The sequence below is a fragment of the Anas acuta genome, chromosome 9 (assembly GCF_963932015.1).
Source record: "Anas acuta chromosome 9, bAnaAcu1.1, whole genome shotgun sequence".
NCBI lineage: Eukaryota > Metazoa > Chordata > Aves > Anseriformes > Anatidae > Anas > Anas acuta.
Window position 1 is genome coordinate 6,867,116 of NC_088987.1, and position 16,260 is coordinate 6,883,375.

Consider the following 16,260-nt stretch of genomic DNA (forward strand, 5'->3'; position numbering starts at 1 on the left):
GTGGCACTTCAAAGCAAGAGAACTTTGTACAGAAATTATTGATCGATATTCCTAGAGCATGGTATGCTTTCATTTCATTACCAGCACTGGCATACAGATAATTTTCAAGATCCTTCAAGTGTTGTGGCCTGCTATATTAGTACTTTGATAAATATGCTTTACTATTTTTGATAGAAGAGATTAGCAAGCAAACACTACAAGGACAAGCAGAGTTTCCCAGACTCAGATATGCTTCTTAGCAGACTGGAAAATATTTAAGTCATCACTTGAAACACGAGAAATTTTGTGAATTTTTCATGTGTTAGATTAAAAACTTATTACAGAATCTCGATCTGCCAAGATTTATAGACGGATTTTAAATGTGTACCTCATGACTGTCTGCTACACTGAAATTAACAGGACTACGCTAATCACAGGACATGCAGTAAGTATGCAGTAAGCAGATACATCAATACAGGATTCCTTCAATCACATGGAACTGAGAATAAAAGTACTGTAATACAGGAGTCACAAAAACATACAGCGTCAAAAAAAGTGCAAAATAAATCCTTGACCAGTCTCCTGCAGCATTTAAATTTGTGCCTCGTTATCTGCCTTTACACACAGCTCCTGTCACCAGTGCCACGAGGGCCTTGGCGGTGCCAGTCCCTCCTCAGAAGACCACTGTGAATCGGACAAGCACCAACAACATTTTGCAAGTGGAGAATAATTGAACCTTCAGCATTTCTCGAAGCGGTGGGACCCGAAAGCAGCGCTTCGGACACTTTTTCTCCCTGCTTTGTGCCCCACATCAGTGACATCACCAAGCTGCTTCTGCTTGGGTCTCTGCCCAGAGCTGTGTCACACACGGCGTTAGAGCCAGAAAAAAACAATTGATGTTTTTGGATATCTGGAAGAAAATGCAAGTAAGAAGCATACTATTGAGAGTCCTAGCTAGCGGCATAATTCTGTCCCCGGTTGTTTCTTTCACAACCAGACACCACGAGCTGCAGTGCAGCATGTGTAGGGGCAGGCCTGGGGGACAGAGCAGGCCATAGGGGACGGGGCAGGCCCGGCCATGGGGGACGGGGCAGGCTGCTCACCTCCTGCCAAAAGGTGCTGGCAGTGGCCAGGAGGGCTGTGGAAACTCCACGTCCCACACCACCGCTACCTTCAAGCATGCCCTGCAGCAAGGGAGCAGCTGCAGCACGCTACCCTCAAGTGTATCAAAAAGGCAGAAAAGTACATCTACTTATTACAAGTTCGGCACTAATGATAGGTTTATCCCCATACTTGCGACAAATGCTGAGGAAACCTTAACACAGAAGATGTAGTGTGCTGTCAGAGGCCCCTCTGATGCTTTCTCTAACACGTGAGTTTCACAGATAGCAGCCAGCAAGGTTTTAATCCAGCAATAGCAAATGCTTTCTAGGACACAGCTTAAATCTCCTAGGACAGCTAGCAAAATGAATAATGTGAACTCCATAGATAGTGGGAAAGCAACTTTTGTTCCTTGCGAGTTACTCATTTGAGTGCTGACAGCAGTTACTAGCAAGAGGGACGAGATACAAACACAACACAAACTCCACTGCCAGCAGGCAGAGCCCAGCAACTGCTCCACCACATTTAGAGGAACGCGTTTAGAACTGTTTGGGTACGTGACAGAAGAGGTTTGAGAATATCAGGCACATGCAAAGTACAATGCACCTCTCACATAATCTTTCCACCCTACCACAAATGAAGATTTCAGTAAAAGGCAAGAACCACGCTGGTGCTCATTAATTTGCAGCCCAGTGTAGCTGGGCCAGAGGCAGCAGGAGGCCAGGGGAGCAGGCAGGAGAGGCGCAGACCGGCCACGTTCACCTACCTGAGCCAACGTTGCTGCTCTCAGCCAAGCTTCTTGTGAGCTGCCCCTCTCTTTTCACTCCTCTTCAGTTTGTGTACGAGCTATCTGCTTTCGACAGAGGCCTAAGAATTTCCCTGCATTTTACTTTATACTCAGGAAAACAGACGGTACCGATGCTGATTTGGTAATCACAATTTGAGGTGATACAAGGCAGGCAAACACATTGTTGGCCTTCCTCTCAGGCCTTGGTTCAAGAGGAAGGCTTTTCTTAAGGAAACATTTTTAAGTGCCATTCTCATACTTCCAAACCATCCTCCTCTGAAAGTGGTTTTGCGATCTGTGACCGACTTGCCTTTGCATTCCAGCTTTTGTTTGCAAAAGCACACAGGCTCGAACGTTACTGAAGCAAAAATTTCAGAATAAAACATGTATATGCAAAGAAGGATACACAGCACATGAATAATATATGCCTATAAATAAGCAGAAAAATAGACTTAAAATATCCGCATAACTATTAATTAGTTATTAATATTAGATCTCTGGTCTATTTCCCTTCAAATTAGCAATTAGCCACCCACTAGCAAAATGTCAATTGCAAAACAAGAGGCTATATTTATAGTACAACCTACTTTGAGTTTGAGAGACATGTCAACCACTGTTAAATCACAATACTCCTATTGTGCACTTTCCCAAATTAAACCCTTACACCTAACTCTCGTTATAGGCAACTATACGTACAGAAGTCATACTGTATTTTTACAGTCTTTATTACATCACATGAGCTGGTGCAGACGTTTTTCCTTACAGAAGTCTATTCAGAGAGGGGGAAGAAAAGGTATCATGAAGTAATTCATCTGCATGAAGCTAGGTTGGACACTGACTGGGCTGTCTTAAAGTTCCTGTGCAGCATGTAGGAGGGAAGAATGACTGTCCGTCCAGGTGACACTAGTAAGAAATCCCTGATCTCAGTTTATTTCCCATCCAGAGACTAGCTTTGACTGCTAGTACTGCAAGCAATGTGCTATGAAATGTAAGACTGCAACATACTATTAGATCTAAAGTTACCACTAGAAGAGCAACAACTCTAACAATACTTGTTATTAATCAGTAACAGAAAGATGTAGGCACCTGCTTAAGATATCCTGCACAAAACCACCCTTGTTCACATCAAATCAGCTGCTGACTGCCAGCTACCCAAGCTGGAGGAGTGCTTTACATATGGCCATATCCTGATGCCTCTCTCTGGCCTCTCCAGTTCTCTTCTAGCATGGAAAAGAGCAGTTGAGTCCAGCCAGCAGGGAACTCTGCCACTTTTGTAAAATCAGGTAATTCAGGACTTCTCCGGCAAAACTGGATTACGTTGAGTTTTTCAGACGAGGCCAAAAGTCACTGTGGTCAGTCACATTTTTGAGAATATGGCCTATTCGACTGAGTTTTCTTCTGGTTTGTGTTTTGTGACATGCCTTGAAAACAGTCCTCCTCCCCTTCTCTCTCCAGATACCTGACACTATCCACAGAAAAAATGGGGAAAAAAAGAGAGCGTGCTGGAGAGGCTCACTGTAGATGGAGAGCTGGCAAGAGAAATCCTGGCAATACACTCTGGATTGCCTCGAGTCTTCTGCTGAAAGAGAAGCGGGACTCATTGTTTTGGATATATCTGGGCATAGAGAAGAAACAGAAATAGAGAAAGAATTACATAGAAACCATTCCCTAAATAAACTTCAGACTCTCTCTTCAACAAGAGATAATCTGAGCTCCCATTTTGGTGGATACTAGTACATTTTACAGTTTTATAGCAGATTAATTTGGAATAGTAAGAAATCTCTGAAAGACAGACTTGAAATGAAACAGTAATCACTGCTGCTTGTCTTTCTTCTTGGTATAAAATCACATCACCTTTTATCAGCTTGCAGGAGCACAGGCTTCTTAATAATACCTCTTACAGAACATCCTTCTACAGCTCCTTCTTTTACCGTGTCTTATAAAAAAAGAAAAAAAAATCCTCCTCTTAGCCTTAAGATTCACCCAAAACCAGGGGCCCTGTGCCACCTGCTTAATTTCTTACGTATTTATCCATGCCAAACTACTGGTACAAAGAAATCAACTGTAGCTGCAAATAACTTTGCACGTGGCTGGTTCACCTTTAAATCCACGGGGAGCGATGAGAATCCTGGATTATTAAAATCATCATTTGCTATCTGGGCAACGGGACTATGTTTTTCATTTCCTAGGTTTCCCTTTTATCTTAAAAAAAAATCACTCCAAGACTACAACTATTAAAATCCAGAGGAGTCAAAAATGAGAAAAGAAAACCAGCTGCAAGAAGAAACAGAACACAAAACCAGCTGGGATCCAAAGCCACTTTCATCACATGGGATATTTTTATACCCATTGTACACTCACTTTTTTTTCCTAATAACTGTCACACATGTAAGCAGGAAAGCTGCAGGGTACTTCTGAAGGAGATAAGTAAGGAAAGATGAACGTGGTCCCATCTATACCTTGCTGGGCTTTTCCTTTTTTGTATGCTGAAAAATACTTAAACCCTAAGCAGATCATTCAGAACATTTCAGGATTAGGATGGGCTCAACCAGCTAAGTGAAATTTTCCATTATCAGTGAATTTCATTCAAGCAATGGCTGTGGGGATCAGCGTGTCCTATAGCTATGAATAAATACCGGAGCCCAGATTTGATAAGCTAATTTCCCTCTGTGGCTGTAACACTGCAATCAACCTCACAAGGCCTGGTTGATAACAAACTGGCACCAAATCAAGGCCCAGTTTCTATCGTTTTAGTTTCTCCTGTTCCGAATCAGTTTGGAACTGCAGCAGCTCATCTTCAAACATGCAAACACTATCGGCAGAAGGAGAAGATTATTTTCATTTAAAGTTATTTTTTAGTTACACTTCTCCTCGGTGAAAAAAAATGACATTACGAAGTGAAAGGCACTTGACAGGGTTTCTGCATAAAATTAACAGAAATAGGGACAGAATTTATAGTTTTGGGTATGCTACGAAAATGCAGACAAGTGGTTTTCTGGGAGGTGCTGGTTCATACACACCACACAGAAAACCCACAACAAAAACTTCTTCAAAACACAGCTGAAATAGCAGAAGAACAAGCCAAGAACGGGCACTTAGCCCCTGCTGCTGGTAGGCGAGCATCCATTTTGGAGCATGATGGCTTTGGATGCTTAGTCCAGACCCCACAGGTTCCCTGGAGCTGCTGAGACAAACCACAGACCCAGGCATTCAAGCCAGTTGCACCTCCTGATAGGAGCATCCCCCTCAAGGATGCCTGTGAAGCTGCCTTTCCACGGATTTTAACTGAATTCATTCAGTTAATACACTAAGTGAATTATTATAACCGAATATTACATTATGTAATCACAGAAATGATGAATCCTTTGCCATCATATCCTTCCCATGAACTGCAATTAAGAAGAGAGAAATCTGATGACCCCATGCAGTACAGAAGGAAAAGCACTTGTGTTATTTATGTACACCACCTCTCTGTGGACAGAGAGCAAAAAGTGTTATTCAGACTACGTAAGGCAGTCAGAAGAATAGGATAGCTCTGTCAAGTGATCATGGGGTTTAACTCTGGCTCCTAAATCTGCTAAGCTTTCTAAAACGTTATTCAAACATAGATCCAAAATGTTACTTTCTACCTCAGGTGAAGCAAATTTGTCTGCTTATTCAGAATAGCAACATTCAGGTGAGAAGGGGCAGCCTGCAAGCATGCCACAGCAGACATTATTGAAAATACAGCTCATTATGTCAACAAGAAAACTGAGAGCACTTGCAGGCAGGAAAAAGTTTGTAGGACTTTCTAGACCTATTGCAAATTATATTTATATATATACACACATACACTGTATTTTGAAGTGCTGGAATGAGACAACAGCAGATCCATTTTTGTTCCTGTTTACATTGCGAAGCAAACTATTTAAGTCTGAACTACCCCCAGCAATGTAATTAAAAAACGACCCAGTTTTAGACCCAAATTAACTGTGTTTACATGGCAGCGTTTCTCACAGCACTGTGTTACCAAGTCCACCCCTATTTACTTTGTCCCTCAAATCATTTTGTAACACGGGAATCTGAACCAAACCAGGGCTCCTGGAAGTCACCTGGAGGAAGGTGACCGTGTGGGTGTGCTGGGGAGTAGGTGGCAACCCGTGTGGGTGTGCGGGGCAGGAAAAGCCAAAGCAGCCCACGTGCAGGCTCCACAAGGCTGAGCTGCATGGCAAAACAACAGACAGCAAGCGCACTACGAGGCTGGAAGGCCAGGGTTATACAAAACCTCAAAAAAAAAAACTGTGAGTCATCATCTCTTCTATCAGAGTACAACTCAGTATGCATTGATACAAAGGCTTACAAGAACTGCGACGTGGTTATGTGCACTTGGATAAAATGGAGGTATGCAAAAGGTCTACCAAAACCCATGGACGATTAAAAAAGCAACACATGCAACACATCATGGGATTTTACTCATTTCACTAACATTTTTCTATTTCACGCAGCTCTCTCGTTGCTCAAGGAACCTTCCCAACAATTAAAACCAGACATTATGAACATCACTACCACTATTTATTTGAACAACGGCAGCATCCCGAAGACCCCTTTTCAAGATCGGGGCCCCATTGTGCTAACATTGCATAAACATATAAGGCTTAGTTCCTGTGCTGAAGAGATTGTAATCTATCCAGACAAGGTTGATAAACAACATAAAAGCAAAATGTCAACAACAAAAAAAACCTCCTGCGCGGGACTTTTGTTGTTTTGTTTTAATATATTTTCCTTAGACCATCTGCTCCAATCTTTCTTACTGATCAAGGTCCTCCAAATAGCCTGCATCTCTGCTGCTGCTGATTATGTCCTCCTGGCACATCCAATTAGGAAAAAGTGTTTTAACAAACATGCAAAAAGCATCCAACACTCTTCAAAGATAAAAGTGCTGAGATGTAACACAGCTTTTCTCATCACTCCTGAAGCGCTCGTTGTTTCTGAGTCAGGATAAATATATTGTTGAATATTGCCATCTTTATCTGAATTCAGTAATATCTTCTCTGGGCCATGAAATGAAATATTCTCGTACTGAAACAGGGCTAAGCGCTAACCCTTGGGTTATGTGCAGCAGAGCTAGATAAGGAGCTATGTAACAAATCCATCCTGGGTTCGGAAAAAAACGACCTGTACACAACTAACAGTGACAGTGCATATTGCTGTTATTTTAGCAGCCACGTAACAGCCTCCTACAGACGGGTCCTTCCCCTCGTCCCCACGCTCGCGGCAGAAACGTGAGCACTGAGCTAGACTCAGCGGGCAGGGCAGTGCTTGGAGGGAACAGGCGGCATGAGGAGGGGAAAAGGCATCACAGGAACTGTCACCGCATCTGCTCTGGGCCTCTGGGCTGAGCTAGGGGATGCCTTATTACACAGCTCAAGCTCTAGAAAGGGATAGCGAGGCAAAATGTTATACATGCTCCTGTCTTATCTAGAGTTCTTTCTTCATTTGGCAAATATCAAAATATTGATATTTTAATATAAACGATTTCCTAGGTGTGACCAAACCTCCCAGACTGCCTGGATCTGGTTGCAGGTGATGAACAAGATGCCTTTTCTACAGGGAAGCCCACACCTCAGATCTCCCAGCCACCTCTCCCATTGCAGCCCGGTTCAGGAAAGCAGCACAGCGCTTGGGCTTGGAGGATTTCTCAGCATCCGCCTGTCACTCCAGAAACAACCGCTCCCTTCCCCCTCTCGGCATGTTCCTGCTTTTCTACAGCACTGCTCTTTTTGCTTAACCCGAGATTTCTGCTATGAAACTCAGCATGCACGGCCAGCCGGGGGGCTCTCTGCCCTACTGACGAGTCAGCCACGCTTCAGGAACACGCTCTTCACTGCAAGCGTCTCCCCCACCCAATCCTTTAACTAAGCTTCCTAATTACACCGTTCCCATCACAGGATTTCAACGCATGATAGCGGAGGCACTGGGTGAGTGCTCTGCGCATTTAAAGCAGAGTGAGCCATGGAGTCGCTCTGCAAACACCCTGGGAGCAGGCAGGCGGTGGCTGCGCAGTGTCACCGCTCACCTCTGGCACAGCGCGCGGCGAGCTGCTCGTGTGAACACGCCGCAGCGTTATCTTCCCCGCTGCTCTGCGTGATACCGAGCTCACACGAGGCATCCAGGAAGGACGACGAACACCAGGCAGTCACGTTTTCCCCAGTTGTGCTCCCGAACAGGCCCTTTAGTTGACCTCTAGGCAGTTTTCAGGGGTGTAGCCAGCAGAGACAGGTGAGGGTTAGGTGTGTTTGTGTGTCATTAACGTGACACGCATTCGTTTCCCAGTGGAAGATTCCCAGGGAAGTGGCACTGTTCGAAACACAAACGAGCATGCTGCCTGGGCAAGAAAAATGGAAGTGTGTTATTCTATAACCTAAATCTCTTCTTAGTATCCCAATGCACCTTTCCCTACACAGGACACTGCCTACAAACCACGGTGGACTTTCCACTGGATGAGTTACAAGCCACAAAGGTATGCAGAAGAGTTAACTTTGCTTAGGCTGCAGTGCTTTTCTTCAAAAGCAAGCACCGGGGTTGCTAACTTAGGAGGCTTGCATAGTTGAGATCTTTTTAAGTAAACATCACCCACAGCTGTAACTTGGCACTTACAGAGCCACTCTGCTCAAGCTTTGCCTTTGCTGACGTTTCTCCACTCATGCATAATGCAAAAAGTCCCACATTAATCTTGGGCTAACAACAGAAGCTAAGGAACCCCAAACGAGTATTTTTGCTGTAGGTTTGGTATGTACAGATATCATGAATTCTCTCTGGATGGCTTCAGACTTGAAGTACGTAACACTCCTTTTCAAAGTATAAATGGAAAGATATTAACATAACTGATTAACATAAGCAGTCTTCCAAATCAGACCAAGAGGAAAAAAAAAATGGAAAAGAGAGTCCAAGACCTGCTACGTGCTTCTGAATTTGCTGAGCTATGGCGTTAGCATTCATTCTGTTGTTTTCTCCCAGGGCTACAGGACAAAAACTGCTCCCTAGCAGGAGGGCATGATTTACAAGTTAAACTTAACTAATTCAGCAGAAAATAGCTGAAAGACAGCTGATGCGGGTTACAAACATTAAGCTCCCTTATCTTTCAAAGGCAAAAACTGTAATGCCACAAACAAGTGCTTGTTAGGAGGACCAGTGTGCAATAACAAGTGCTCATCTCAAAACTAGTGAGGCTTTTTTTTTTGGCGTCCCATTATATAATTAGAAGATTATCACAAAATCTTTCTCCCTTGATGGATGAGATCTGTTTTCTAAATTCCAGGCTGAATATACTCCTTGCCAAGATATATTCATTTCTTCTTGTCCGTCCTAGTGCTATCTTCAATCTAACAAAAAAAAAAAAAAAAAAAAAAAAAAAAAAAAGTTGTACTCACTGAAGTGTTTGGCAGAGAAAGTAATTATATCTGCCTCTCAGTGTCCTATTGTGAGACAAACTCTGCTCTTCCCTCACCATTTTCGTAGTCCCCTTCCGCACCTCCTTCACTTTACATTCATCTTTCTTGGACAAGGTCTACCAGCAGTAGGATTTAACAGTTCTGCCTTGCATGTGAGCAGCATAAACAGTTTTCTATTCCTACCATAAGCCCCTCTTCACCTTACAGATCTTACAATGACATTTTTCAAAGCAACTCATATGGCATCTTCCATTTAGAGCAAAACCTCACCATCTCTAGCACAGCTTCCAGTTGCAATTTATATAATTAGCAATAACGCTTCCTTGGGTTCAAACACCCTTACCTACTCCTTAGGTTACTTCTGAAATCCCAGATGGTCAGTCTCCAGAAAATACCTTCTGTGCCTCACCCATGCCTTGGTTAAATCCATGCTGACGGCTCATTAGCAGAATGATTTATCAACTGTTGCAAGAATAGCTGTTATAAATTTGCTTTCTATGTAAATCAGGTTCCATGCAACTAGAAAGGAATTCCAGTCTTTTCAAAAGCATTTTAATGTGAAATGCTGACATCAAGTCTTAAGTTCATTTGATTATTTTTCTGTTTATGTTATTAGTAATCAGTTTTTCTGGCACTCTTCTCTGTTCCAGTTCAATCACTCAGTTGAATTACTTGAACTCCTGGTGAACTGCACCAAAAAAGGAAAATTAACTAATGCCTCATTTGATCTTGTGACCATAAAACTTGTGTTTTCATTCCCTCTTTAACCTTTGACCATCTATTTTCCCCGTTAATTTGTGTGTTATGTACCTGATAGTTTTAAATTTGTTTCTTTTATTCATGAAAAAAGAATCCGCTGACAGTTCATCTGCCCTCTATTCATTTTAACTACCACTGACTTTTTTCTAGGTCACCATTAATAAGCACGCACTTAAAATCAGTTCTTCATAGTCCATCTTACATGCACATTGACTAACTGTATTATTCTCTTTACCAGATGTGCATCACTGCTTTCAGAAAATCTGGTGACTGCACTAACACAAAACAACCTTAAAAAAACAGTGAAATGACTATTTTTATTTTATGAAATTCCATTTGCCAGGTTATTGAAGTTTATATTCTCTTGAGGGACTTAACTTCATTTATGTTACTGGTTTTAACTTTTTAGTTTTTGGAAACGGATGTCAAATACCTTAAGATATGATAAAACATTTTTAGCACCCAAGGGGACCATAATAAAATACTGTCCATCTTCAGACAAAAGAAATTAAATGAATGGGGAAGATACCGTGAATATCTGTAATGAGGACAAGGAATCCAAACGATGGCTCACATTTGACATCGATACCCTCCGTTTGTGCAAACGCTAAATTCATGGACATGGATCCTACACGCATACACACAATATCAACCCTGGGAGGATTCTGATCCCTTGTCCTGAATATGTTCATTACATCACAGTAAGAAGAAAATACGTGACCTCCATTTACTCCCATCTTAAATTCTATTGATATGGAGTACTAGAGGCTTCACATCCAAGGACACGTTTCCAGGTCTGCCATCCATTCTGATGGCCATGCACATGTAGGGCACCTGGTCTTCGGTGGCTAGCAGGTGGCTATCTCAAGTCTCTCCTGAGCAAATAACGTACATATATTCAATGTCATTCCCCCCAGCCTACAGACTTCCTGTTGTTTTGCAGCAATATTCATTATCACCTAGCATCTACACCACTGAAACTAAGGGGAGCTTTTACTTTTGTTGAGTTGAACCAATATCAACTTTCTGTTGACAACAATGAAACCAGGATCACGACCCGACTGCACAAGCGGCGTACTAATATGAAACAGCACTGCTCCTCTCTGGAAAGCAATGCTCATGTGCTCAGACAGAAGGGGGCCTGCCCTTAAGTCTTCTCCAGAACATCCTACCTCACCTACACCTCAAAGCCAGTTTACTTTTTTAACATGCAACAAACCTAGTCACCATCAAGAACATTTAACACTACATTTCTTATTCATTTAACGCTACAATTTTTTCGTGCAGTCATTCACAGAGTGGAAGAAGGGTCATTCCAGGTTACACGACTCCACCATGGGCATATGGCAGTGAATCCACAGCAGAAACACACGATCTCCCCCTTCATAAAACAGATGGCATGCCGATCAAGTCAGATATAATCCAGTGCTAGCTTCACTACTACTGCTGCTATTAACTTGCGAACCAAAACCACTGCAAAGAAGTAAAGACAAAGAAAAGCCCAAGGCAGAGGAGGCAAAGGGGGAGGAAGACGATGAAGAACACAGGAAAAAAAGTGGTAACAAGACAACCTATTGCAGCAGAAATACCCTGTTTTGGTTGCTTTTAAAACTGAGAAACTAGGAATGGCAATAGGAAAGAAACAGCAATGGCCCTCACCCTATTACAGAGGACGTTCCTCTAGTTTGATACTGGCCCAGTTCCCTTTGCTCTTGTGATTCACTGCACTGGGTACTTGCCAGGGGCTACATATCCTGGCTGCTTACATAATTACATATTTATGATTCTGCCGAGAATTCTTAGTCAAAGCTTATTTCTGAACTGTAAACGCTTACAGAATCAGCAGAGAAAGTTCTCCAACAAATGCTACTTCAAAAGAGAGCCACCATTTCTTGTAATTTTTAAAGAGCAGTTTCCTCTTCAGTTGAATCATGCAGTAGTGAACTTCAACAAATGGTAGAAAAAAGGCAAGGGGGTGTTTTCCCTCTGAAACTGAGAGAGATCTTACTTGTGGCTTTAACTTGTTCTTTTTTTAAAAAAAAAAAAATATATATATATATATAATTAAAAAAAAAAACTTCCAAAAATATACCAGAATGCCGTTCTATATAAACTTTCTTATCGCAGTACACACCTTATCATAGTAGACAGTCAGTATTTCCTCTGTATCATATTACTAGCACTTCCTTTTTTCAGTGCATACACCACTAGATCGGCTTATTCATGCTGATCCAATAAATACGATTTATGGATGAACACTCTGGAACACAATTTTTCAGCTGTAACCAATTATCAGACAAAAAACACTGCAATCCACCTTTCTTCATTGATAATAGCATCCATTGATTTGAGAAGGAGCAAAACAGTCCAAAATTTCATGTCATCACTCAGTTTAGACTATTTCAGGAACTGCTAGAAATACACATATATAATTTCCTTTTAAAAGCGTACTCCATAAGCTGTACAGCCAAATCCCTCAACAATAAATTTTATGAGCATTTGTAGGCTCTACCACTGAAAACACTTTCAAGCTTGGTTAGCTTTACGCACTCAAGTATTTCTTTCTTACACCTCAAAAGAACAATTCCTACACCTGAAGTCACACATACACACATATGTATTTGAAGAATAAAGGCTTTAGTCTTGCAGAGCTATTTATTTTGAAGTAACTATTCACGGGTCTTGTGTCCAACGTCTTAAGTACTGCCAGGTTTCATAACCCTTTGAAAGCAGGGGTCACGATTTTAACAAAACCCCACAATCCCTCTCCACTCTTTAAAGCTCTTCCACTCTTTAAAGGTCTGTCCGTCCACAGAAACTCTTTCACACATACATCTGACGGTGACATGGCATTCAGCTTCTGTTGAACCAGTCTTTGGGCCTACTAACATTTAGCTCTCCCGTGATTTGGCCTAAACCTGGCATACAGACTCAGGGCAACAACTGATAATTTTTCACTTCCCTTTGCACTGCAATTCCTGTGCAAACCCCAGGGCCCTAGGGCTGGTGGCACGATCCCCCACTGTTCTTGGCAAGCACTGGCAGAGGCAGGACTTCCATGCCTCACCCAACTCCTCCAGATCTGGCTGCAGGCTCCTGCCATCTCCCTTGCCTGCCTTACCCTGCGTGGAACCATTTAACTGAATGGATTTGCAGAAAGTTAACCCGAAAGGAAGCATTTAGATGAGTTTATCTGTTGTGGAACCACAGGCAACAGTTACATTCGTTTATTCCTTCAGCTGTCTTTAAAGGAGTGGAAAGGTCACAGGAAGACTCCACAGATGGCACCACAGTAGGGTTCAAAGAAAAACTCTTGCTGCAGTCTTGGAGAATTTCTGGCAGATGTCTTCTAATCCTTTCATTGAATTTTCTTTGGAGTGTCCTGTTCACTCTGCCCAGCTCCTCCAACCACTCTTGCTGTTTCTGAGCAAAATCTGCTGGGTTTGAAGTTACACTGAAGTGTGGTACCCATGGAACTTCCTGACCTAAGAGACTTAGTGCCTGCAGAGTTGTCCTCCTAAAACAAGAGTTGGTGTTACACCTTCAAAACATGGTATGATACATTCACCCAAAAATAAATGTCCAGAAGAATGGATTTAAGACGCCTACGAGTTGTAATGCACGCTGTATTTTGTATTCTCCCCAAAGGACTATGAGGCCACGGACTTCGCTGCGATGACCCTGCCTTTCTGGAGACTCAGCAACTCTGCTCGCTGCGTATCCTCAGACTTTGCCTGTGTCAGCTTGTAATAAACGGTAACATCCTTTATTTTCTTCTGCAGGGAGACCTTTTGACGGGTCAGTGTGTTGATTTTTGACTTGGTCAAACCATCCATGCATTAAAAGAACCTGGAAAGAGTGTTTTTCAGGACACCTCTTAACAAGCCTCCACGTTGCCTTTCTTGCTTGATTCCCTCACAGCCCCTCTGGTTACCTCCTGTGGAATTAAACCCATCACAGCAAGCTGCTGTATGATAAAAACCAGGTACTTCCCAGCTTTTTGTAAGTTTCTAGTGTTTCTGTACACTCCTTTAAATAGCTAGACACACATATGCATGTATATACACAAACACACCTGTATATAGCCACGCATTCATGTATACACACACACAGAGGCACAAAAAATAAAGAAAAAGAACACTAATTTCATAAGACAAAGGCAAACTATCTTGCTTCTAAAACTCACAAGAGAAGCCCCGCAAGGTACAAAGGAAATATCTCTCAGGTAAGCTACCTCTTCTATCACATAACAAAAAAAATAATAATAATAATTTGCTAAAACATTTATGGAAAATTTGATCTGATCTTGCCCTTAGGCCAAAGGTGCAGGACTTTTGATTTTTATTTCCAACACATTCATTAACCCTTGTGACCTTGAGTAAGCACCCCATTAGCAGCCTTGAAATTAACCTTTGAAATCCTAGAAAAAGTAGTCTTATATACTAATTTGCCTTGCCCTTGAGGCCTTTTTTTTTTTTTTTTTTTAAGCTTTCACATCTTTCCTTTTAAATGCCAACTTACTCCACCTTACACTTAGACCACAGCCACACTGTTTTAAAAGACCTGGTCACAGTATAAATACACGATTAAAAACAAAATGCTAACAATTCCAATGTTTAAAGATTAGCTTATATTCTACCCTATTTGTGTTTACACACCATATTCTATACAAAAAATAGCATCTTTTAATCATCTTTAAAATAGTAAAGCAAAGGAAAACCAAAAGAGGATGTGTAACTTCTGCATTTTAGTGTTGTTTTTTTTTCCTCTTTCTTTAGTGGTGATTTTTTTTTTTTTGACTAAGAAGAAATGGAACTGACAGTCATGATTAACAGACTGATCAAAAATGTCAGTATCGTTTCTCAAGGGAATCAAAAATGCATTTCTGATTGAAACACACGTATTGAATCTGGGAAGCCACGTTAAACAAAACACTCTGGGAAGAACACAAACTGCTTTCTTCAGGTCAACCCGTCTCATACTTTGTCTACACACATCAAAGAGAACAACATAATACAAACCTGTGAAAGTAATTTTTACTATAAGCCAGAGTAAGATATGATTATTTTGGGGATGATGATTAATGTGTCTAGCTTGGCTCTTAAAACTACATTCAAACCGTTTCAAAGTTTTAATTAAGAGATGAGTAATTGTTTAGGAATCTCCAGAATAGGAAAATAAACCCTCTTATAACAAATGCAGCTCTTAAAGAAAGGAGTGAAGAGTATTTCACTTCACTACAAGAAACAGTTGAGTATGTTTTATGATCCCTGTAACAACTAGTGTGCCCTTGAGACTGTGCAATTCTGAATTTCTAACATAATTTGCAGGGGGAAAAGTAGGACAAAACGCAGTAACATTTCAAATGCACTCTCTCGGTATTTTAAAATTTTATGAAGTATAAGGACTAGGTTAATATGGAATGAGTCATGTTTTTAAGAGAAGCAGTAACACCAACCTGTATTTCTAATCATAACTAAAAACACGCTCAAGTAATACAAAATAAAAGTAAATCAGAGTAGCTTTCTCTTGGAAAAAGGTCAACAACAACAATGAAAACTTAGCAATAATGGAAAAGGTTGAGCCCACTGCTAGTTTCAGTTTCAGAAAATTAAAATGCCAGGCTACGTGACCAGGTAAAAACGGCGCCTTCTCACTCAACAAATCTGTTCCCAACAGCTGAAATTCATCCCAACTGAATATAAACTTTACACATATAAGCTGGATTTTGAGCTTAAACATCAGGCTATTAAATGACATACACACTTGTGCAGATCTTCTGATTTCTGAGTTATATTTGCTTTGCTTAGTGGCCAAATACATGCTGCATTACATTTCACTCCGTGATGTTCTGAAGAGTCAAGAGAATCACTTAGTACATTTCAAAGTAATCGGTTACATCCGCACAAACTCTGAGTGCCGTTTTGCTCACAGGACAAAGACAGTGGAGTTGCAAAGGTACCACTGATTTACAGATTGTTCAGATCCATGCTGCCCCCCAAAACAAAGGAATCCAGATAACCCCCCGGATCCCAAATTCAGTTTCAAAGATGGTGGTTAGAAATACCATCCCTTAGGTTCTGCACTCAACATAATGACCTAGAGATGCCCGAAATGCAAGCTGGTAAATTATGCATTTATTGAAGTCTAACACTGCATTTAACACCCTCATAATACACCTCACATGTAACAACACAAGATACC

General features: G+C 41.5%; 1 protein-coding gene across 1 annotated transcript in view; it reads right to left on the bottom strand.

The window, feature by feature from the left end:
* Positions 1–16,260, bottom strand: part of TBL1XR1 (TBL1X/Y related 1) — a 109,500-nt gene that overhangs the window by 45,652 nt on the left and 47,588 nt on the right. The window lies entirely within an intron of this gene.